We start from the raw sequence: 20,854 nt of genomic DNA, 5'->3' as shown, positions 1-20,854 counted from the left end.
TAAAATCAATCCTTCACGCTTGCGGTGATACATTTGCGCCGACAAATTTGAGCGATGATCCGGGCTTTGATCGAGCCGTACCGTTCCTGAATTCTCTCGCGCCTTCAGATCCGCCTTCATGCTTCGAGAAGAAGCAAAATATAAAGCAATCGTTCCGAAGGACCTAAATTACTACAGGATAAAGAACGAATAGAAAATTTGAATTTCGAAACAAAAAAGAGTGGGGTGCAACAAGAGGAATTCCCAGGGGGTCACCCGTCCTAATACTGCTCACGCCCAAGCACGCTTAACTTCGGAGTTCTGATGGGATCCGGTGCATTAGTGCTGGTATGATCGCACCCGCCATGTTCTTTTCGCTTTATTCTTTTAAACTACCCCGTCCTGCGAAGCAGTGTGGCTTTTCTAGACCGAAATTCATTTTAAGCGTCAATTGAAGCATTTTCCTCTTATCCTTTTATTTATTTACTTTATATTTTTTTTTGTTATTGATTTGCCCCCTGTTTTTTTCCATCATCCCGCAACTCTAAATTATCATGAAATCAATCCTTCACACTTGCGCTGATACATTTGCGCCGACAAATTTGAGCGACGATTCGGGCTTTGATCGAGCCGTACCGTTCCTGATTTGTCTCGCGCCTTCAGATCCGCCTTCATGCTTCGAGAAGAAGCAAAATATAAAGCAATCGTTCCGAAGGACCTAAATTACTACAGGATAAAGAACGAATAGAAATTTTGAATTTCGAAACAAAAAAGAGAGGGGTGCAACAAGAGGAATTCCCAGGGGGTCACCCATCCTAGTACTACTCTCGCCCAAGCATGCTTAACTTCGGAGTTCTGATGGGATTTTCGTTCCATTAGTGCTGGTATGATCGCACCCGCCATGTTCCTTTCGCTTTATTCTTTTAAACCATCCCGTCCTGCGAAGCAGTGTGGTTTTTCTAGACCGGAATTCCTTTTAAGCGTCAATTCAAGTATTTTCCTCTTACCCTTTTTTTTATTTGCTTTCATATTTTTTTTTGTTATTGATTTGCACCCTGTTTTTTTCCCTCATCGCGCAACTCTAAATTGCCATGAAATCAATCCATCACGCTTGCGCTGATACATTTGCGCCGACAAATTTGAGCGACGATCCGGGTTTTGATCGAGCCGTACCGTTCCTGATTTGTCTCGCGCCTTCAGATCCGCCTTCATTCGTCGACAAGAAGCAAAATATGAAGCAATCGTTCCGACGGAGCTAAATTACTACAGGATAAAGAACGAATACGAAATTTGGATTTCGAAACAAAAAAAAGAGGGGTGCAACACGAGAACTTCCCAGGGGGTCACCCATTCTAGTACTACTCTCGCCCAAGCACGCTTAACTTCGGAGTTCTGATGGGATCCGGTGCATTAGTGCTAGTATGATCGCACCCGCCATGTTCCTTTCGCTTTATTCTTTTAAACTACCCCGTCCTGCGAAGCAGTGTGGCTTTTCTAGACCGGAATTCATTTTAAGCGTCAATTGAAGCATTTTCCTCTTATCCTTTTATTTATTTACTTTATATTTTTTTTTGTTATTGATTTGCACCCTGTTTTTTTCCATCATCCCGCAACTCTAAATTATCATAAAATCAATCCTTCACGCTTGCGGTGATACATTTGCGCCGACAAATTTGAGCGACGATCCGGGCTTTGATCGAGCCGTACCGTTCCTGATTTGTCTCGCGCCTTCAGATCCGCCTTCATGCGTCGACAAGAAGCAAAATATGAAGCAATCGTTCCGACGGAGCTAAATTACTACAGGATAAAGAACGAATACGAAATTTGGATTTCGAAACAAAAAAAAGAGGGGTGCAACACGAGAACTTCCCAGAGGGTCACCCATTATAGTACTACTCTCGCCCAACCACGCTTAATTTCGGAGTTCTGATGGGATCCGGTGCATTAGTGCTGGTATGATCGCTCCCGCCATATTCCTTTCGCTTTATTCTTTTAAACTACCCCGTCCTGCGAAGCAGTGTGGCTTTTTTAGACCGAAATTCATTTTAAGCGTCAATTCAAGCATTTTTCTCTTATCCTTATATTTATTTGCTTTCATATTTTTTTTTGTTATTGATTTGCACCCAATTTTTTTTCGTCATCGCGCAACAATAAATTGTCATGAAATTAATCCATCACGCTTGCGCTGATACATTTGCGCCGACAAATTTGAGCGATGATCCGGGCTTTGATCGAGCCGTACCGTTCCTGAATTCTCTCGCGCCTTCAGATCCGCCTTCATGCTTCGAGAAGAAGCAAAATATAAAGCAATCGTTTCGAAGGACCTAAATTACTACAGGATAAAGAACGAATAGAAAATTTGAATTTCGAAACAAAATAGAGTGCGGTGCAACAAGAGGAATTCCCAGGGGGTCACCCGTCCTAATACTGCTCACGCCCAAGCACGCTTAACTTCGGAGTTCTGATGGGATACGGTGCATTAGTGCTGGTATGATCGCTCCCACAACGTTCCTTTCGCTTTATTCTTTTAAACTACCCCGTCCAGCGAAGCAGTGTGGCTTTTCTAGACCGGAATTCATTTTAAGCGTCAATTGAAGCATTTTCCTCTTATACTTTTATTTATTTACTTTATATTTTTTTTTGTTATTGATTTGCACCCTGTTTTTTTCCATCATCCCGCAACTCTAAATTATCATAAAATCAATCCTTCACGCTTGCGGGGATACATTTGCGCCGACAAATTTGAGCGACGATCCGGGCTTTGATCGAGCCGTACCGTTCCTGATTTGTCTCGCGCCTTCAGATCCTCCTTCACGCTTCGACAAGAAGCAAAATATTAAGCAATCGTTCCGAAGGACCTAAATTACTACAGGATAAAGAACGAATAGAAAATTTGAATTTCGAAACAAAAAAGAGTGGGGTGCAACAAGAGGAATTCCCAGGGGGTCACCCGTCCTAATACTGCTCACGCCCAAGCACGCTTAACTTCGGAGTTCTGATGGGATACGGTGCATTAGTGCTGGTATGATCGCACCCACAACGTTCCTTTCACTTTATTCTTTTAAACTACCCCGTCCAGCGAAGCAGTGTGGCTTTTCTAGACCGGAATTCATTTTAAGCGTCAATTGAAGCATTTTCCTCTTATACTTTTATTTATTTACTTTATATTTTTTTTTGTTATTGATTTGCACCCTGTTTTTTTCCATCATCCCGCAACTCTAAATTATCATAAAATCAATCCTTCACGCTTGCGGTGATACATTTGCGCCGACAAATTTGAGCGATGATCCGGGCTTTGATCGAGCCGTACCGTTCCTGAATTCTCTCGCGCCTTCAGATCCGCCTTCATGCTTCGAGAAGAAGCAAAATATAAAGCAATCGTTCCGAAGGACCTAAATTACTACAGGATAAAGAACGAATAGAAAATTTGAATTTCGAAACAAAAAAGAGTGGGGTGCAACAACAGGAATTCCCAGGGGGTCACCCGTCCTAATACTGCTCACGCCCAAGCACGCTTAACTTCGGAGTTCTGATGGGATCCGGTGCATTAGTGCTGGTATGATCGCACCCGCCATGTTCCTTTCGCTTTATTCTTTTAAACTACCCCGTCCAGCGAAGCAGTGTGGCTTTTCTAGACCGGAATTCATTTTAAGCGTCAATTGAAGCATTTTCCTCTTATACTTTTATTTATTTACTTTATATTTTTTTTTGTTATTGATTTGCTCCCTGTTTTTTTCCAATACATTCCCGCAACTCTAAAATTATCATAAAATTCATCCTTCACGCTTGCTGTGATACATCTTGCGCCGACAAATTTGAGCGATGGATCCGGGCTCTGATCGAGCCGTACCTTCCTGAATTCTCTCGACGCCTCAGATCCGCCTTCATGCCTTCGCAGAAGAGCAAAAATAATAAAGCAATCGTTACCGAAGGACCTAATATTACTACAGGATTAAAGAACGAATAGAAAAATTGAATTTCGAAAACAAAAAAGAGTGGGTGCAAACAAGAGGAATTCCAGGGGGTCACCCGTCCTATACTTGCTCACGCCCAAGCACGCCTTAATTCGAGTTCTGATGGGATCCGGGCATTAGTGCTGGTATGATCGCAACCCGCCATGTTCCTCGCTTTATTCTTTTAAAAACTACCCCGTTCACTGCGACAGCAGTGTGGCTTTTTCCTAACCGGAATTCATTTTAAGCGTCAATTGAAGCATTTTCCTCTTATCCTTTTATTTATTTACTTTATATTTTTTTTTGTTATTGATTTGCACCCTGTTTTTTTCCATCATCCCGCAACTCTAAATTATCATTAAATCAATCCTTCACGCTTGCGGTGATACATTTGCGCAGATAAATTTGAGCGATGATCCGAGCTTTGATCGAGCCGTACCGTTCCTGAATTCTCTCGCGCCTTCAGATCCGCCTTCATGCTTCGAGAAGAAGCAAAATATAAAGCAATCGTTCCGAAGGACCTAAATTACTACACGATAAAGAACGAATAGAAAATTTGAATTTCGAAACAAAAAGAGTGGGGGTGCAAGAGAGGAATTCCCAGGGGGTCACCCATCCTAATACTACTCGCGCCCAGCACACGCTAACTTCGGAGTTCTGATGGGATACGGTGCATTAGTGCTGGTATGATCGCACCCACAACGTTCCTTTCGCTTTATTCTTTTAAACTACCCCGTCCAGCGAAGCAGTGTGGCTTTTCTAGACCGGAATTCATTTTAAGCGTCAATTGAAGCATTTTCCTCTTATCCTTTTATTTATTTACTTTATATTTTTTTTTGTTATTGATTTGCACCCTGTTTTTTTCCATCATCCCGCAACTCTAAATTATCATAAAATCAATCCTTCACGCTTGCGGTGATACATTTGCGCCGACAAATTTGAGCGACGATCCGGGCTTTGATCGAGCCGTACCGTTCCTGATTTGTCTCGCGCCTTCAGATCCTCCTTCACGCTTCGACAAGAAGCAAAATATTAAGCAATCGTTCCGACGGAGCTAAATTACTACAGGATAAAGAACGAATAGGAAATTTGGATTTCGAAACAAAAAAGAGAGGGGTGCAACACGAGGACTTCCCAGGGGGTCACCAATCCTAGTACTACTCTCGCCCAACCACGCTTAATTTCGGAGTTCTGATGGGATCCGGTGCATTAGTGCTGGTATGATCGCTCCCGCCATATTCCTTTCGCTTTATTCTTTTAAACTACCCCGTCCTGCGAAGCAGTGTGGCTTTTTTAGACCGAAATTCATTTTAAGCGTCAATTCAAGCATTTTTCTCTTATCCTTTTATTTATTTGCTTTCATATTTTTTTTTGTTATTGATTTGCACCCTGTTTTTTTCCCTCATCGCGCAAGTCTAAATTGTCATGAAATCAATCCATCACGCTTGCGGTGATATATTTGCGCCGACAACTTTGGGCGACGATCCGGGGTTTGATCGAACCGTACCGTTCCTGATTTGTCTCGCGCCTTCAGGCTCGCCTTCATGCTTCGACAAGAAGCAAAATATAAATCAATCTTTCCGACGGAGCTAAATTACTACAGGATAAAGAACGAATAGGAAATTTGGATTTCGAAACAAAAAAAATAGGGGTGCAACACGAGAACTTCCCAGGTGGTCACCCATTCTAGTACTACTCACGCCCAAGCACGCTTAACTTCGGAGTTCTGATGGGATCCGGTGCATTAGGGCTGGAATGATCGCACCCGCCATGTTCCTTTCGCTTTATTCTTTTAAACTACCCCGTCCTGCGAAGCAGTGTGGCTTTTCTAGACCGGAATTCATTTTAAGCGTTAATTGAAGCATTTTCCTCTTATCCTTTTATTTATTTACTTTATATTTTTTTTTGTTATTGATTTGCACCCTGTTTTTTTCCATCATCCCGCAACTCTAAATTATCATGAAATCAATCCTTCACGCTTGCGGTGATACATTTGCGCCGACAAATTTGAGCGACGATCCGGTCTTTGATCGAGCCGTACCGTTCCTGATTTGTCTCGCGCCTTCAGATCCGCCTACATCCTTCGACAAGAAGCAAAATATAAAGCAATCGTTTCAACGGAGCTAAATTACCACAGGATAAACAATGAATAGGAAATTTGGATTTCGAAAGAAAAAAGAGAGGGGTGCAACACGAGGACTTCCCAGGGGGTCACCCATCCTAGTACTACTCTCGCCCAAGCATGCTTAACTTCGGAGTTCTGATGGGATCCGGTCCATTAGTGCTGGTATGATCGCACCCGCCATGTTCCTTTCGCTTTATTCTTTTAAACCATCCCGTCCTGCGAAGCAGTGTGGTTTTTCTAGACCGGAATTCCTTTTAAGCGTCAATTCAAGTATTTTCCTCTTACCCTTTTTTTTATTTGCTTTCATATTTTTTTTTGTTATTGATTTGCACCCTGTTTTTTTCCCTCATCGCGCAACTCTAAATTGCCATGAAATCAATCCATCTCGCTTGCGCTGATACATTTGCGCCGACAAATTTGAGCGACGATCCGGGTTTTGATCGAGCCGTACCGTTCCTGATTTGTCTCGCGCCTCCAGATCCGCCTTCATGCGTCGACAAGAAGCAAAATATGAAGCAATCGTTCCGACGGAGCTAAATTACTACAGGATAAAGAACGAATACGAAATTTGGATTTCGAAACAAAAAAAAGAGGAGTGCAACACGAGAACTTCCCAGGGGGTCACCCATTCTAGTACTACTCTCGCCCAAGCACGCTTAACTTCGGAGTTCTGATGGGATCCGGTGCATTAGTGCTGGTATGATCGCACCCGCCATGTTCCTTTCGCTTTATTCTTTTAAACTACCCCGTCCTGCGAAGCAGTGTGGCTTTTCTAGACCGGAATTCATTTTAAGCGTCAATTGAAGCATTTTCCTCTTATCCTTTTATTTATTTACTTTATATTTTTTTTTGTTATTGATTTGCACCCTATTTTTTTCCCTCATCGCGCAACTCTAAATTGCCATGAAATCAATCCATCACGCTTGCGGTGATACATTTGCGCCGACAAATTTGAGCGACGATCCGGGTTTTGATCGAGCCGTACCGTTCCTGATTTGTCTCGCGCCTTCAGTTCCGCCTTCATGCGTCGACAAGAAGCAAAATATGAAGCAATCGTTCCGACGGAGCTAAATTACTATAGGATAAAGAACGAATAGGAAATTTGGATTTCGAAACAAAAAAGAGAGGGGTGCAACACGAGGACTTCCCAGGGGGTCACCAATCCTAGTACTACTCTCACCCAACCACGCTTAATTTCGGAGTTCTGATGGGATCCGGTGCATTAGTGCTGGTATGATCGCTCCCGCCATATTCCTTTCGCTTTATTCTTTTAAACTACCCCGTCCTGCGAAGCAGTGTGGCTTTTTTAGACCGAAATTCATTTTAAGCGTCAATTCAAGCATTTTTCTATATCCTTATATTTATTTGCTTTCATATTTTTTTTTGTTATTGATTTGCACCCTGTTTTTTTCCGTCATCGCGCAACAATAAATTGTCATGAAATTAATCCATCACGCTTGCGCTGATACATTTGCGCCGACAAATTTGAGCGATGATCCGGGCTTTGATCGAGCCGTACCGTTCCTGAATTCTCTCGCGCCTTCAGATCCGCCTTCATGCTTCGAGAAGAAGCAAAATATAAAGCAATCGTTCCGAAAGACCTAAATTACTACAGGATAAAGAACGAATAGAAAATTTGAATTTCGAAACAAAAAAGAGTGGGGTGCAACAAGAGGAATTCCCAGGGGGTCACCCGTCCTAATACTGCTCACGCCCAAGCACGCTTAACTTCGGAGTTCTGATGGGATACGGTGCATTAGTTCTGGTATGATCGCACCCACAAGGTTCCTTTCGCTTTATTCTTTTAAACTACACCGTCCAGCGAAGCAGTGTGGCTTTTCTAGACCGGAATTCATTTTAAGCGTCAATTGAAGCATTTTCCTCTTACACTTTTATTTATTTACTTTATATTTTTTTTTGTTATTGATTTGCACCCTGTTTTTTTCCATCATCCCGCAACTCTAAATTATCATAAAATCAATCCTTCACGCTTGCGGTGATACATTTGCGCCGACAAATTTGAGCAACGATCCGGGCTTTGATCGAGCCGTACCATTCCTGATTTGTCTCACGCCTTCAGATCCGCCTTCATGCGTCGACAAGAAGCAAAATATGAAGCAATCGTTCCGACGGAGCTAAATTACTACAGGATAAAGAACGAATACGAAATTTGGATTTCGAAACAAAAAAAAGAGGGTGCAACACGAGAACTTCCCAGGGGGTCACCCATTATAGTACTACTCTCGCCCAAGCACGCTTAACTTCGGAGTTCTGATGGGATCCGGTGCATTAGTGCTGGTATGATCGCACCCGCCATGTTCCTTTCGCTTTATTCTTTTTAACTACCCCGTCCTGCGAAGCAGTGTGGCTTTTCTAGACCGAAATTTATTTTAAGCGTCAATTGAAGCATTTTCCTCTTATCCTTTTATTTATTTACTTTATATTTTTTTTTGTTATTGATTTGTACCCTGTTTTTTTCCATCATCCCGCAACTCTAAATTATCATAAAATCAATCCTTCACGCTTGCGGTGATACATTTGCGCCGACAAATTTGAGCGACGATCCGGGCTTTGATCGAGCCGTACCGTTCCTGATTTGTCTCGCGCCTTCAGATCCTCCTTCACGCTTCGACAAGAAGCAAAATATTAAGCAATCGTTCCGACGGAGCTAAATTACTACAGGATAAAGAACGAATAGGAAATTTGGATTTCGAAACAAAAAAGAGAGGGGTGCAACACGAGGACTTCCCAGGGGGTCACCAATCCTAGTACTACTCTCGCCCAACCACGCTTAATTTCGGAGTTCTGATGGGATCCGGTGCATTAGTGCTGGTATGATCGCTCCCGCCATATTCCTTTCGCTTTATTCTTTTAAACTACCCCGTCCTGCGAAGCAGTGTGGCTTTTTTAGACCGAAATTCATTTTAAGCGTCAATTCAAGCATTTTTCTCTTATCCTTATATTTATTTGCTTTCATATTTTTTTTTGTTATTGATTTGTACCCAATTTTTTTTCGTCATCGCGCAACAATAAATTGTCATGAAATTAATCCATCACGCTTGCGCTGATACATTTGCGCCGACAAATTTGAGCGATGATCCGGGCTTTGATCGAGCCGTACCGTTCCTGAATTCTCTCGCGCCTTCAGATCCACCTTCATGCTTCGAGAAGAAGCAAAATATAAAGCAATCGTTTCGAAGGACCTAAATTACTACAGGATAAAGAACGAATAGAAAATTTGAATTTCGAAACAAAATAGAGTGCGGTGCAACAAGAGGAATTCCCAGGGGGTCACCCGTCCTAATACTGCTCACGCCCAAGCACGCTTAACTTCGGAGTTCTGATGGGATACGGTGCATTAGTGCTGGTATGATCGCTCCCACAACGTTCCTTTCGCTTTATTCTTTTAAACTACCCCGTCCAGCGAAGCAGTGTGGCTTTTCTAGACCGGAATTCATTTTAAGCGTCAATTGAAGCATTTTCCTCTTATACTTTTATTTATTTACTTTATATTTTTTTTTGTTATTGATTTGCACCCTGTTTTTTTCCATCATCCCGCAACTCTAAATTATCATAAAATCAATCCTTCACGCTTGCGGGGATACATTTGCGCTGACAAATTTGAGCGACGATCCGGGCTTTGATCGAGCCGTACCGTTCCTGATTTGTCTCGCGCCTTCAGATCCTCCTTCACGCTTCGACAAGAAGCAAAATATTAAGCAATCGTTCCGAAGGACCTAAATTACTACAGGATAAAGAACGAATAGAAAATTTGAATTTCGAAACAAAAAAGAGTGGGGTGCAACAAGAGGAATTCCCAGGGGGTCACCCGTCCTAATACTGCTCACGCCCAAGCACGCTTAACTTCGGAGTTCTGATGGGATCCGGTGCATTAGTGCTGGTATGATCGCACCCGCCATGTTCCTTTCGCTTTATTCTTTTAAACTACCCCGTCCAGCGAAGCAGTGTGGCTTTTCTAGACCGGAATTCATTTTAAGCGTCAATTGAAGCATTTTCCTCTTATACTTTTATTTATTTACTTTATATTTTTTTTTGTTATTGATTTGCACCCTGTTTTTTTCCATCATCCCGCAACTCTAAATTATCATAAAATCAATCCTTCACGCTTGCGGTGATACATTTGCGCCGACAAATTTGAGCGACGATCCGGGCTTTGATCGAGCCGTACCGTTCCTGATTTGTCTCGCGCCTTCAGATCCTCCTTCACGCTTCGACAAGAAGCAAAATATTAAGCAATCGTTCCGACGGAGCTAAATTACTACAGGATAAAGAACGAATAGGAAATTTGGATTTCGAAACAAAAAAGAGAGGGGTGCAACACGAGGACTTCCCAGGGGGTCACCCATCCTAGTACTACTCTCGCCCAAGCACGCTTAACTTCGGAGTTCTGATGGGATCCGGTGCATTAGTGCTGGTATGATCGCACCCGCCATATTCCTTTCGCTTTATTCTTTTAAACTACCCCGTCCTGCGAAGCAGTGTGGCTTTTCTAGACCGAAATTCATTTTAAGCGTCAATTCAAGCATTTTCCTCATATCCTTTTATTTATTTGCTTTCATATTTTTTTTTGTTATTGATTTGCACCCTGTTTTTTTCCCTCATCGCGCAAGTCTAAATTGTCATGAAATCAATCCATCACGTTTGCGGTGATATATTTGCGCCGACAACTTTGGGCGACGATCCGGGCGTTTGATCGAACCGTACCGTTCCTGATTTGTCTCGCGCCTTCGGCTCGCCTTCATGCTTCGAACAAGAAGCAAAATATAAATCAATCTTCGACGGAGCTAATTACTTACAGGATAAAGAACGAATAGGGAAAATTTGGATTTCGAAACAAAAAAATTAGGGGTGCAACACGGAACTTTCCAGGTGCGATCACCATTCTTAGTACTACTCACGCCAAGCACGCTTAACTTCGGAGTTCTGATGGGAAATTTCCGCGTGCATTAGGGCTGGAATGATAAAGCACCCGCCATGTTCCTTTCGCTTTTATTCTTTTAAAAACTACCCCGTCCCTGCGAAGCGTGTGGCTTTTCTTCTAGACCGCGAATTCATTTTTTTAAGCGTTAATGAACATTTTCCTCTTATCCTTTTATTTATTACTTTATATTTTTTTTTTTGTTAATTTTGATTTGCACCCTGTTTTTTTCCCATCATTCCCGCAACTCTAAATTTATCATGAAAATCAATCCTTCACGCTTTCGCGCGGTGATTACATTTGCGCCCGACAAATTTAGAGCGACGATCCGGGCTTTGATCGATCCGTACCGTTCCTGATTTGTCTCGCGCCTTCAGATCCGCCTTCATGCTTCGACAAGAAGCAAAATATGAAGCAATCGTTCCGACGGAGCTAAATTACTACAGGATAAAGAACGAATACGAAATTTGGATTTCGAAACAAAAAAAAGAGGGGTGCAACACGAGAACTTCCCAGGGGGTCACCCATTCCTAGTACTACTCTCGCCCAAGCACGCTTAACTTCGGAGTTCTGATGGGATACGGTGCATTAGTGCTGGTATGATCGCACCCACAATGTTCCTTTCGCTTTATTCTTTTAAACTACCCGTCCAGCGAAGCAGTGTGGCTTTTCTAGACCGGAATTCATTTTAAGCGTCAATTGAAGCATTTTCCTCTTATACTTTTATTTATTTACTTTATATTTTTTTTTGTTATTGATTTGCACCCTGTTTTTTTCCATCATCCCGCAACTCTAAATTATCATAAAATCAATCCTTCACGCTTGCGGTGATACATTTGCGCCGACAAATTTGAGCGACGATCCGGGCTTTGATCGAGCCGTACCGTTCCTGATTTGTCTCGCGCCTTCAGATCCGCCTTCATGCGTCGACAAGAAGCAAAATATGAAGCAATCGTTCCGACGGAGCTAAATTACTACAGGATAAAGAACGAATACGAAATTTGGATTTCGAAACAAAAAAAAGAGGGGTGCAACACGAGAACTTCCCAGGGGGTCACCCATTATAGTACTACTCTCGCCCAAGCACGCTTAACTTCGGAGTTCTGATGGGATCCGGTGCATTAGTGCTGGTATGATCGCACCCGCCATGTTCCTTTCGCTTTATTCTTTTAAACTACCCCGTCCTGCGAAGCAGTGTGGCTTTTCTAGACCGGAATTCATTTTAAGCGTCAATTGAAGCATTTTCCTCTTATCCTTTTATTTATTTACTTTATATTTTTTTTTGTTATTGATTTGCACCCTATTTTTTTCCATCATCCCGCAACTCTAAATTATCATAAAATCAATCCTTCACGCTTGCGGTGATACATTTGCGCCGACAAATTTGAGCGACGATCCGGGCTTTGATCGAGCCGTACCGTTCCTGATTTGTCTCGCGCCTTCAGATCCTCCTTCACGCTTCGACAAGAAGCAAAATATTAAGCAATCGTTCCGACGGAGCTAAATTACTACAGGATAAAGAACGAATAGGAAATTTGGATTTCGAAACAAAAAAGAGAGGGGTGCAACACGAGGACTTCCCAGGGGGTCACCAATCCTAGTACTACTCTCGCCCAACCACGCTTAATTTCGGAGTTCTGATGGGATCCGGTGCATTAGTGCTGGTATGATCGCTCCCGCCATATTCCTTTCGCTTTATTCTTTTAAACTACCCCGTCCTGCGAAGCAGTGTGGCTTTTTTAGACCGAAATTCATTTTAAGCGTCAATTCAAGCATTTTTCTCTTATCCTTATATTTATTTGCTTTCATATTTTTTTTTGTTATTGATTTGCACCCTGTTTTTTTCCCGTCATCGCGCAACAATAAATTGTCATGAAATTAATCCATCATGCTTGCGCTGATACATTTGCGCCGACAAATTTGAGCGATGATCCGGGCTTTGATCGAGCCGTACCGTTCCTGAATTCTCTCGCGCCTTCAGATCCGCCTTCATGCTTCGAGAAGAAGCAAAATATAAAGCAATCGTTTCGAAGGACCTAAATTACTACATGATAAAGAACGAATAGAAAATTTGAATTTCGAAACAAAAAAGAGTGCGGTGCAACAAGAGGAATTCCCAGGGGGTCACCCGTCCTAATACTGCTCACGCCCAAGCACGCTTAACTTCGGAGTTCTGATGGGATCCGGTGCATTAGTGCTGGTATGAACGCACCCGCCATGTTCCTTTCGTTTTATTCTTTCAAACTACCCCGTCCTGCGAATCAGTGTGGCTTTTCTAGACCGGAATTCATTTTAAGCGTCAATTGAAGCATTTTCCTCTTATCCTTTTATTTATTTACTTTATATTTTTTTTTGTTATTGATTTGCACCCTGTTTTTTTCCATCATCCCGCAACTCTAAATTATCATAAAATCAATCCTTCACGTTTGCGTTGATACATTTGCGCCGACAAATTTGAGCGACGATCCGGGCTTTGATCGAGCCGTACCGTTCCTGATTTGTCTCGCGCCTTCAGATCCGCCTACATCCTTCGACAAGAAGCAAAATATAAAGCAATCGTTTCAACGAAGCTAAATTACTACAGGATAAACAACGAATAGGAAATTTGGATTTCGAAAGAAAAAAGAGAGGGGTGCAACACGAGGACTTCCCAGGGGGTCACCCATCCTAGTACTACTCTCGCCCAAGCATGCTTAACTTCGGAGTTCTGATGGGATCCGGTGCATTAGTGCTGGTATGATCGCACCCGCCATGTTCCTTTCGCTTTATTCTTTTAAACCATCCCGTCCTGCGAAGCAGTGTGGCTTTTCTAAACCGGCATTCCTTTTAAGCGTCAATTCAAGTATTTTCCTCTTACCCTTTTTTTTATTTGCTTTCATATTTTTTTTTTCTATTGATTTGCACCCTATTTTTTTCCCTCATCGCGCAACTCTAAATTGCCATGAAATCAATCCATCACGCTTGCGCTGATACATTTGCGCCGACAAATTAGAGCGACGATCCGGGCTTTGATCGAGCCGTACCGTTCCTGATTTGTCTCGCGCCTTCAGATCCGCCTTCACGCTTCGACAAGAAGTAAAATATGAAGCAATCATTCCGACGGAGCTAAATTACTACAGGATAAAGAACGAATAGGAAATTTGGATTTCGAAACAAAAAAAATAGGGGTGCAACACGAGAACTTCCCAGGTGGTCACCCATTCTAGTACTACTCTCGCCCAAGCACGCCTAACTTCGGAGTTCTGATGGGATCCGGTGCATTAGGGCTGGAATGATCGCACCCGCCATGTTCCTTTCGCTTTATTCTTTTAAACCATCCCGTCCTGCGAAGCAGTGTGGTTTTTCTAAACCGGCATTCCTTTTAAGCGTCAATTCAAGCATTTTTCTCTTATCCTTTTTTTTATTTGCTTTCATATTTTTTTTTGCTATTGATTTGCACCCTGTTTTTTTCCCTCATCGCGCAACTCTAAATTGCCATGAAATCAATCCATCACGCTTGCGCTGATACATTTGCGCCGACAAATTTGAGCGACGATCCGGGCTTTGATCGAGCCGTACCGTTCCTGATTTGTCTCACGCCTTCAGATCCGCCTTCATGCTTCGACAAGAAGCAAAATATGAAGCAATCATTCCGACGGAGCTAAATTACTACAGGATAAAGAACGAATACGAAATTTGGATTTCGAAACAAAAAAAAGAGGGGTGCAACACGAGAACTTCCCAGGAGGTCACCCATTCTAGTACTACTCTTGCCCAAGCACGCTTAACTTCGGAGTTCTGATGGGATCCGGTGCATAAGTGCTGGTATGATCGCAACCCGCCATGTTCCTTTCGCTTTATTCTTTTAAACTACCCCGTCCTGCGAAGCAGTGTGGCTTTTCTAGACCGGAATTCATTTTAAGCGTCAATTGAAGCAATCATTCCGACGGAGCTAAATTACTACAGGATAAAGAACGAATACGAAATTTGGATTTCGAAACAAAAAAAAGAGGGGTGCAACACGAGAACTTCCCAGGAGGTCACCCATTTCTAGTACTACTCTCGCCCAAGCACGCTTAACTTCGGAGTTCTGATGGGATCCGGTGCATTAGTGCTGGTATGATCGCACCCGCCATGTTCCTTTCGCTTTATTCTTTTAAACTACCCCGTCCTGCGAAGCAGTGTGGCTTTTCTAGACCGGAATTCATTTTAAGCGTCAATTGAAGCATTTTCCTCTTATCCTTTTATTTATTTACTTTATTTTTTTTGTTATTGATTTGCACCCTGTTTTTTTCCATCATCCCGCAACTCTAAATTATCATAAAATCAATCCTTCACGCTTGCGGTGATACATTTGCGCCGACAAATTTGAGCGACGATCCGGGCTTTGATCGAGCCGTACGTTCCTGATTTGTCTTGCGCCTTCAGATCCTCCTTCACGCTTCGACAGAAGCAAAATTTGAGCAATCGCTCCGACGGAGCTTAAATTACTACAGGATAAAGAACGAATAGGAAATTTGGATTTCGAAACAAAAAAAAGAGGGGTGCAACACGAGAACTTCCCAGGGGGTCACCCATTCTAGTACTACTCTCGCCCAAGCACGCTTAACTTCGGAGTTCTGATGGGATCCGGTGCATTAGTGCTGGTATGATCGCACCCGCCATGTTCCTTTCGCTTTATTCTTTTAAACTACCCCGTCCTGCGAAGCAGTGTGGCTTTTTTAGACCGGAATTCATTTTAAGCGTCAATTGAAGCATTTTCCTCTTATCCTTTTATTTATTTACTTTATTTTTTTTTTGTTATTGATTTGCACCCTGTTTTTTTCCATCATCCCGCAACTCTAAATTATCATAAAATCAATCCTTCACGCTTGAGGTGATACATTTGCGCCGACAAATTTGAGCGACGATCCGGGCTTTGATCGAGCCGTACCGTTCCTGATTTGTCTCGCGCCTTCAGATCCTCCTTCACGCTTCGACAAGAAGCAAAATATTAAGCAATCGTTCCGACGGAGCTAAATTACTACAGGATAAAGAACGAATAGGAAATTTGGATTTCGAAACAAAAAAAATAGGGGTGCAACACGAGAACTTCCCAGGTGGTCACCCATTCTAGTACTACTCTCGCCCAAGCATGCTTAACTTCGGAGTTCTGATGGGATCCGGTGCATTAGGGCTGGAATGATCGCACCCGCCATGTTCCTTTCGCTTTATTCTTTTAAACCATCCCGTCCTGCGAAGCAGTGTGGTTTTTCTAAACCGGCATTCCTTTTAAGCGTCAATTCAAGCATTTTTCTCTTATCCTTTTTTTTATTTGCTTTCATATTTTTTTTTGCTATTGATTTGCACCCTGTTTTTTTCCCTCATCGCGCAACTCTAAATTGCCATGAAATCAATCCATCACCCTTGCGCTGATACATTTGCGCCGACAAATTTGAGCGACGATCCGGGCTTTGATCGAGCCGTACCGTTCCTGATTTGTCTCACGCCTTCAGATCCGCCTTCATGCTTCGACAAGAAGCAAAATATGAAGCAATCATTCCGACGGAGCTAAATTACTACAGGATAAAGAACGAATACGAAATTTGGATTTCGAAACAAAAAAAAGAGGGGTGCAACACGAGAACTTCCCAGGAGGTCACCCATTCTAGTACTACTCTTGCCCAAGCACGCTTAACTTCGGAGTTCTGATGGGATCCGGTGCATAAGTGCTGGTATGATCGAACCCGCCATGTTCCTTTCGCTTTATTCTTTTAAACTACCCCGTCCTGCGAAGCAGTGTGGCTTTTCTAGACCGGAATTCATTTTAAGCGTCAATTGAAGCAATCATTCCGACGGAGCTAAATTACTACAGGATAAAGAACGAATACGAAATTTGGATTTTCGAAACAAAAAAAAGAGGGGTGCAACACGAGAACTTCCCCAGGAGGTCACCCATTCTAGTACTACTCTCGCCAAGCACGCTTAACTTCGGAGTTTCTGATGGATCCGGTGCATTAGTGCTGGGTATGATCGCACCCGCCATGTTCCTTTCGCTTTATTCTTTTAACTACCCGTCCTGCGAAGCAGTGTGGCTTTTCTAGACCGGAATTCATTTTAAGCGTCAATTGAAGCAATCATTCCGACGGAGCTAAATTACTACAGGATAAAGAACGAATACGAAATTTGGATTTCGAAACAAAAAAAAGAGGGTGCAACACGAGAACTTCCCAGGAGGGTCACCATTCTAGTACTACTCTCGCCCAAGCACGCTTAACTTCGGAGTTCTGATGGGATCCGGTGCATTAGTGCTGGTATGATCGCACCCGCCATGTTCCTTTCGCTTTATTCTTTTAAACTACCCCGTCCTGCGAAGCAGTGTGGCTTTTCTAGACCGGAATTCATTTTAAGCGTCAATTGAAGCATTTTCCTCTTATCCTTTTATTTATTTACTTTATTTTTTTTTTGTTATTGATTTGCACCCTGTTTTTTTCCATCATCCCGCAACTCTAAATTATCATAAAATCAATCCTTCACGCTTGAGGTGATACATTTGCGCCGACAAATTTGAGCGACGATCCGGGCTTTGATCGAGCCGTACCGTTCCTGATTTGTCTCGCGCCTTCAGATCCTCCTTCACGCTTCGACAAGAAGCAAAATATTAAGCAATCGTTCCGACGGAGCTAAATTACTACAGGATAAAGAACGAATAGGAAATTTGGATTTCGAAACAAAAAAAATAGGGGTGCAACACGAGAACTTCCCAGGTGGTCACCCATTCTAGTACTACTCTCGCCCAAGCATGCTTAACTTCGGAGTTCTGATGGGATCCGGTGCATTAGGGCTGGAATGATCGCACCCGCCATGTTCCTTTCGCTTTATTCTTTTAAACCATCCCGTCCTGCGAAGCAGTGTGGTTTTTCTAAACCGGCATTCCTTTTAAGCGTCAATTCAAGCATTTTTCTCTTATCCTTTTTTTTATTTGCTTTCATATTTTTTTTTGCTATTGATTTGCACCCTGTTTTTTTCCCTCATCGCGCAACTCTAAATTGCCATGAAATCAATCCATCACCCTTGCGCTGATACATTTGCGCCGACAAATTTGAGCGACGATCCGGGCTTTGATCGAGCCGTACCGTTCCTGATTTGTCTCACGCCTTCAGATCCGCCTTCATGCTTCGACAAGAAGCAAAATATGAAGCAATCATTCCGACGGAGCTAAATTACTACAGGATAAAGAACGAATACGAAATTTGGATTTCGAAACAAAAAAAAGAGGGGTGCAACACGAGAACTTCCCAGGAGGTCACCCATTCTAGTACTACTCTCGCCCAAGCACGCTTAACTTCGGAGTTCTGATGGGATCCGGTGCATTAGTGCTGGTATGATCGCACCCGCCATGTTCCTTTCGCTTTATTCTTTTAAACTACCCGTCCTGCGAAGCAGTGTGGCTTTTCTAGACCGGAATTCATTTTAAGCGTCAATTGAAGCAATCATTCCGACGGAGCTAAATTACTACAGGATAAAGAACGAATACGAAATTTGGATTTCGAACAAAAAAAGAGGGGTGCAACACGAGACTTCCCAGAGGTCACCCATTCTGTACACTCTCGCCCAAGCACGCTTAACTTCGGATTCTGATGGGATCCGGTGCATTAGTGCTGGTATGATCGCACCCGCCATGTTCCTTTCGCTTTTTCTTTTAAACTACCCCGTCCTGCAAGCAGTGTGGCTTTTCTAGACAGGAATTCATTTTAAGCGTAATTGAAGCATTTTCCTCTTATCCTTTTATTATTTCTTTATTTTTTTTGTTATTGATTTGCACCCTGTTTTTCCATCATCCCTAACTCTAAATTATCATAAATCAATCCTCACGCTTGCGGTGATACATTTGCGCGACAAATTTGAGCGACGATCCGGGCTGATCGAGCCTACCGTTCCTGATTTGTCTTGGCCTTCAGATCTCCTTCACGCTTCGACAAGAGCAAAATATAAGCAATCGCTCCGACGGGGCTTAATTACTACAGGATAAAGACGAAAGGAATTTTTTCGAAACAAAAAAGAGGGGTGCAACACGGAACTTCCCAGGGGGTCACCCATTCTAGTACTACTCTCGCCCAAGCCGCTTAACTTCGAGTTCTGATGGGATCCGGTGCATAGTGCTGGTATGATCGCACCCGGCATGTTCCTTTCGCTTTATTCTTTTAAACTACCCCGTCCTGCGAAGCAGTGTGGCTTTTCTAGACCGGAATTCATTTTAAGCGTCAATTGAAGCATTTTCCTCTTATCCTTTTATTTATTTACTTTATTTTTTTTTTGTTATTGATTTGCACCCTGTTTTTTTCCATCATCCCGCAACTCTAAATTATCATAAAATCAATCCTTCACGCTTGCGGTGATACATTTGCGCCGACAAATTTTGAGCGACGATCCGGGCTTTGATCGAGCGTACCGTTCCTGATTTGTCTTGCGCCTTCAGATCCTCCTTCACGCTTCGACAAGAAGCAAAATATTAAGCAATCGCTCCGACGGAGCTAAATTACTACAGGATAAAGAACGAATAGGAAATTTGGATTTCGAAAACAAAAAAGAGGGGTTGCAACACGAGAACTTCCCAGGGGGTCACCCATTCTAGTACTACTCTCGCCCAAGCACGCTTAACTTCGGAGTTCTGATGGGATCCGGTGCATTAGTGCTGGTATGATCGCACCCGCCATGTTCCTTTCGCTTTATTCTTTTAAACTACCCCGTCCTGCGAAGCAGTGTGGCTTTTCTAGACCGGAATTCATTTTAAGCGTCAATTGAAGCATTTTCCTCTTATCCTTTTATTTATTTACTTTATTTTTTTTTTGTTATTGATTTGCACCCTGTTTTTTTCCATCATCCCGCAACTCTAAATTATCATAAAATCAATCCTTCACGCTTGCGGTGATACATTTGCGCCGACAAATTTGAGCGACGATCCGGGCTTTGATCGAGCCGTACCGTTCCTGATTTGTCTCGCGCCTTCAGATCCTCCTTCACGCTTCGACAAGAAGCAAAATATTAAGCAATCGTTCCGACGGAGCTAAATTACTACAGGATAAAGAACGAATAGGAAATTTGGATTTCGAAACAAAAAAGAGAGGGGTGCAACACGAGGACTTCCCAGGGGGTCACCAATCCTAGTACTACTCTCGCCCAACCACGCTTAACTTCGGAGTTCTGATGGGATCCGGTGCATTAGGGCTGGAATGATCGCACCCGCCATGTTCCTTTCGCTTTATTCTTTTAAACCATCCCGTCCTGCGAAGCAGTGTGGTTTTTCTAAACCGGCATTCCTTTTAAGCGTCAATTCAAGCATTTTTCTCTTATCCTTTTTTTTATTTGCTTTCATATTTTTTTTTGCTATTGATTTGCACCCTGTTTTTTTCCCTCATCGCGCAACTCTAAATTGCCATGAAATCAATCCATCACGCTTGCGGTGATACATTTGCGCCGACAAATTTGAGCGACGATCCGGGCTTTGATCGAGCCGTACCGTTCCTGATTTGTCTCACGCCTTCAGGCTCGCCTTCATGCTTCGACAAGAAGCAAAATATAAATCAATCTTTCCGACGGAGCTAAATTACTACAGGATAAAGAACGAATAGGAAATTTGGATTTCGAAACAAAAAAAATAGGGGTGCAACACGAGAACTTCCCAGGTGGTCACCCATTCTAGTACTACTCACGCCCAAGCACGCTTAACTTCGGAGTTCCGATGGGATCCGGTGCATTAGGGCTGGAATGATCGCACCCGCCATGTTCCTTTCGCTTTATTCTTTTAAACTACCCCGTCCTGCGAAGCAGTGTGGCTTTTCTAGACCGGAATTCATTGAAGCATTTTCCTCTTATCCTTTTATTTATTTACTTTATATT

The 20,854-nt window shown here is 42.8% G+C and overlaps 34 non-coding genes and 5 pseudogenes across 34 annotated transcripts; all 39 read right to left on the bottom strand.

Annotated features, from left to right (window-relative positions):
- Positions 1–222: 222 nt before the first annotated feature.
- LOC113758873 lies at positions 223–341 on the bottom strand. Its single transcript, XR_003466893.1, has one exon. It is a non-coding gene; the product is annotated as a 5S ribosomal RNA (ribosomal RNA).
- A 415-nt stretch (positions 342–756) lies between these two features.
- LOC113758889 lies at positions 757–877 on the bottom strand (annotated as a pseudogene).
- A 416-nt stretch (positions 878–1,293) lies between these two features.
- LOC113758856 lies at positions 1,294–1,412 on the bottom strand. Its single transcript, XR_003466876.1, has one exon. It is a non-coding gene; the product is annotated as a 5S ribosomal RNA (ribosomal RNA).
- Positions 1,413–1,827: 415 nt separating this feature from the next.
- Positions 1,828–1,946, bottom strand: LOC113758874. The gene has a single exon (XR_003466894.1). It is a non-coding gene; the product is annotated as a 5S ribosomal RNA (ribosomal RNA).
- Positions 1,947–2,362: 416 nt separating this feature from the next.
- On the bottom strand, positions 2,363–2,481 carry LOC113758885. The gene has a single exon (XR_003466905.1). It is a non-coding gene; the product is annotated as a 5S ribosomal RNA (ribosomal RNA).
- A 415-nt stretch (positions 2,482–2,896) lies between these two features.
- LOC113758881 lies at positions 2,897–3,015 on the bottom strand. The gene has a single exon (XR_003466901.1). It is a non-coding gene; the product is annotated as a 5S ribosomal RNA (ribosomal RNA).
- A 415-nt stretch (positions 3,016–3,430) lies between these two features.
- LOC113758871 lies at positions 3,431–3,549 on the bottom strand. Its single transcript, XR_003466891.1, has one exon. It is a non-coding gene; the product is annotated as a 5S ribosomal RNA (ribosomal RNA).
- Positions 3,550–4,512: 963 nt separating this feature from the next.
- LOC113758892 lies at positions 4,513–4,630 on the bottom strand (annotated as a pseudogene).
- A 415-nt stretch (positions 4,631–5,045) lies between these two features.
- On the bottom strand, positions 5,046–5,164 carry LOC113758879. The gene has a single exon (XR_003466899.1). It is a non-coding gene; the product is annotated as a 5S ribosomal RNA (ribosomal RNA).
- A 416-nt stretch (positions 5,165–5,580) lies between these two features.
- On the bottom strand, positions 5,581–5,699 carry LOC113758861. The gene has a single exon (XR_003466881.1). It is a non-coding gene; the product is annotated as a 5S ribosomal RNA (ribosomal RNA).
- A 415-nt stretch (positions 5,700–6,114) lies between these two features.
- LOC113758862 lies at positions 6,115–6,233 on the bottom strand. The gene has a single exon (XR_003466882.1). It is a non-coding gene; the product is annotated as a 5S ribosomal RNA (ribosomal RNA).
- A 416-nt stretch (positions 6,234–6,649) lies between these two features.
- Positions 6,650–6,768, bottom strand: LOC113758888. Its single transcript, XR_003466906.1, has one exon. It is a non-coding gene; the product is annotated as a 5S ribosomal RNA (ribosomal RNA).
- A 415-nt stretch (positions 6,769–7,183) lies between these two features.
- LOC113758882 lies at positions 7,184–7,302 on the bottom strand. The gene has a single exon (XR_003466902.1). It is a non-coding gene; the product is annotated as a 5S ribosomal RNA (ribosomal RNA).
- A 415-nt stretch (positions 7,303–7,717) lies between these two features.
- LOC113758883 lies at positions 7,718–7,836 on the bottom strand. The gene has a single exon (XR_003466903.1). It is a non-coding gene; the product is annotated as a 5S ribosomal RNA (ribosomal RNA).
- Positions 7,837–8,250: 414 nt separating this feature from the next.
- Positions 8,251–8,369, bottom strand: LOC113758855. The gene has a single exon (XR_003466875.1). It is a non-coding gene; the product is annotated as a 5S ribosomal RNA (ribosomal RNA).
- Positions 8,370–8,784: 415 nt separating this feature from the next.
- Positions 8,785–8,903, bottom strand: LOC113758878. Its single transcript, XR_003466898.1, has one exon. It is a non-coding gene; the product is annotated as a 5S ribosomal RNA (ribosomal RNA).
- Positions 8,904–9,319: 416 nt separating this feature from the next.
- On the bottom strand, positions 9,320–9,438 carry LOC113758884. Its single transcript, XR_003466904.1, has one exon. It is a non-coding gene; the product is annotated as a 5S ribosomal RNA (ribosomal RNA).
- Positions 9,439–9,853: 415 nt separating this feature from the next.
- On the bottom strand, positions 9,854–9,972 carry LOC113758872. The gene has a single exon (XR_003466892.1). It is a non-coding gene; the product is annotated as a 5S ribosomal RNA (ribosomal RNA).
- A 415-nt stretch (positions 9,973–10,387) lies between these two features.
- Positions 10,388–10,506, bottom strand: LOC113758854. Its single transcript, XR_003466874.1, has one exon. It is a non-coding gene; the product is annotated as a 5S ribosomal RNA (ribosomal RNA).
- A 981-nt stretch (positions 10,507–11,487) lies between these two features.
- LOC113758869 lies at positions 11,488–11,607 on the bottom strand. Its single transcript, XR_003466889.1, has one exon. It is a non-coding gene; the product is annotated as a 5S ribosomal RNA (ribosomal RNA).
- A 414-nt stretch (positions 11,608–12,021) lies between these two features.
- LOC113758893 lies at positions 12,022–12,140 on the bottom strand. Its single transcript, XR_003466907.1, has one exon. It is a non-coding gene; the product is annotated as a 5S ribosomal RNA (ribosomal RNA).
- A 415-nt stretch (positions 12,141–12,555) lies between these two features.
- LOC113758877 lies at positions 12,556–12,674 on the bottom strand. Its single transcript, XR_003466897.1, has one exon. It is a non-coding gene; the product is annotated as a 5S ribosomal RNA (ribosomal RNA).
- A 417-nt stretch (positions 12,675–13,091) lies between these two features.
- On the bottom strand, positions 13,092–13,210 carry LOC113758880. Its single transcript, XR_003466900.1, has one exon. It is a non-coding gene; the product is annotated as a 5S ribosomal RNA (ribosomal RNA).
- Positions 13,211–13,625: 415 nt separating this feature from the next.
- On the bottom strand, positions 13,626–13,744 carry LOC113758857. The gene has a single exon (XR_003466877.1). It is a non-coding gene; the product is annotated as a 5S ribosomal RNA (ribosomal RNA).
- Positions 13,745–14,160: 416 nt separating this feature from the next.
- Positions 14,161–14,279, bottom strand: LOC113758870. The gene has a single exon (XR_003466890.1). It is a non-coding gene; the product is annotated as a 5S ribosomal RNA (ribosomal RNA).
- A 416-nt stretch (positions 14,280–14,695) lies between these two features.
- On the bottom strand, positions 14,696–14,814 carry LOC113758860. Its single transcript, XR_003466880.1, has one exon. It is a non-coding gene; the product is annotated as a 5S ribosomal RNA (ribosomal RNA).
- A 172-nt stretch (positions 14,815–14,986) lies between these two features.
- On the bottom strand, positions 14,987–15,106 carry LOC113758859. The gene has a single exon (XR_003466879.1). It is a non-coding gene; the product is annotated as a 5S ribosomal RNA (ribosomal RNA).
- A 410-nt stretch (positions 15,107–15,516) lies between these two features.
- LOC113758876 lies at positions 15,517–15,635 on the bottom strand. The gene has a single exon (XR_003466896.1). It is a non-coding gene; the product is annotated as a 5S ribosomal RNA (ribosomal RNA).
- Positions 15,636–16,049: 414 nt separating this feature from the next.
- LOC113758868 lies at positions 16,050–16,168 on the bottom strand. Its single transcript, XR_003466888.1, has one exon. It is a non-coding gene; the product is annotated as a 5S ribosomal RNA (ribosomal RNA).
- A 416-nt stretch (positions 16,169–16,584) lies between these two features.
- On the bottom strand, positions 16,585–16,703 carry LOC113758866. Its single transcript, XR_003466886.1, has one exon. It is a non-coding gene; the product is annotated as a 5S ribosomal RNA (ribosomal RNA).
- A 172-nt stretch (positions 16,704–16,875) lies between these two features.
- LOC113758890 lies at positions 16,876–16,995 on the bottom strand (annotated as a pseudogene).
- A 168-nt stretch (positions 16,996–17,163) lies between these two features.
- LOC113758863 lies at positions 17,164–17,282 on the bottom strand. Its single transcript, XR_003466883.1, has one exon. It is a non-coding gene; the product is annotated as a 5S ribosomal RNA (ribosomal RNA).
- A 414-nt stretch (positions 17,283–17,696) lies between these two features.
- Positions 17,697–17,815, bottom strand: LOC113758867. The gene has a single exon (XR_003466887.1). It is a non-coding gene; the product is annotated as a 5S ribosomal RNA (ribosomal RNA).
- A 416-nt stretch (positions 17,816–18,231) lies between these two features.
- On the bottom strand, positions 18,232–18,350 carry LOC113758865. Its single transcript, XR_003466885.1, has one exon. It is a non-coding gene; the product is annotated as a 5S ribosomal RNA (ribosomal RNA).
- A 168-nt stretch (positions 18,351–18,518) lies between these two features.
- LOC113758887 lies at positions 18,519–18,632 on the bottom strand (annotated as a pseudogene).
- A 386-nt stretch (positions 18,633–19,018) lies between these two features.
- On the bottom strand, positions 19,019–19,133 carry LOC113758891 (annotated as a pseudogene).
- Positions 19,134–19,547: 414 nt separating this feature from the next.
- LOC113758858 lies at positions 19,548–19,666 on the bottom strand. The gene has a single exon (XR_003466878.1). It is a non-coding gene; the product is annotated as a 5S ribosomal RNA (ribosomal RNA).
- A 414-nt stretch (positions 19,667–20,080) lies between these two features.
- Positions 20,081–20,199, bottom strand: LOC113758875. Its single transcript, XR_003466895.1, has one exon. It is a non-coding gene; the product is annotated as a 5S ribosomal RNA (ribosomal RNA).
- A 416-nt stretch (positions 20,200–20,615) lies between these two features.
- On the bottom strand, positions 20,616–20,734 carry LOC113758864. The gene has a single exon (XR_003466884.1). It is a non-coding gene; the product is annotated as a 5S ribosomal RNA (ribosomal RNA).
- Positions 20,735–20,854: the final 120 nt, after the last annotated feature.

This window comes from Coffea eugenioides, unplaced genomic scaffold, assembly GCF_003713205.1.
Source record: "Coffea eugenioides isolate CCC68of unplaced genomic scaffold, Ceug_1.0 ScVebR1_767;HRSCAF=1500, whole genome shotgun sequence".
In the NCBI taxonomy this organism is placed as follows: Eukaryota; Viridiplantae; Streptophyta; class Magnoliopsida; order Gentianales; family Rubiaceae; genus Coffea; species Coffea eugenioides.
The sequence above is the reverse complement of the archived record's forward strand: the minus strand, read 5'-3'. Positions and strand labels throughout refer to the sequence as shown.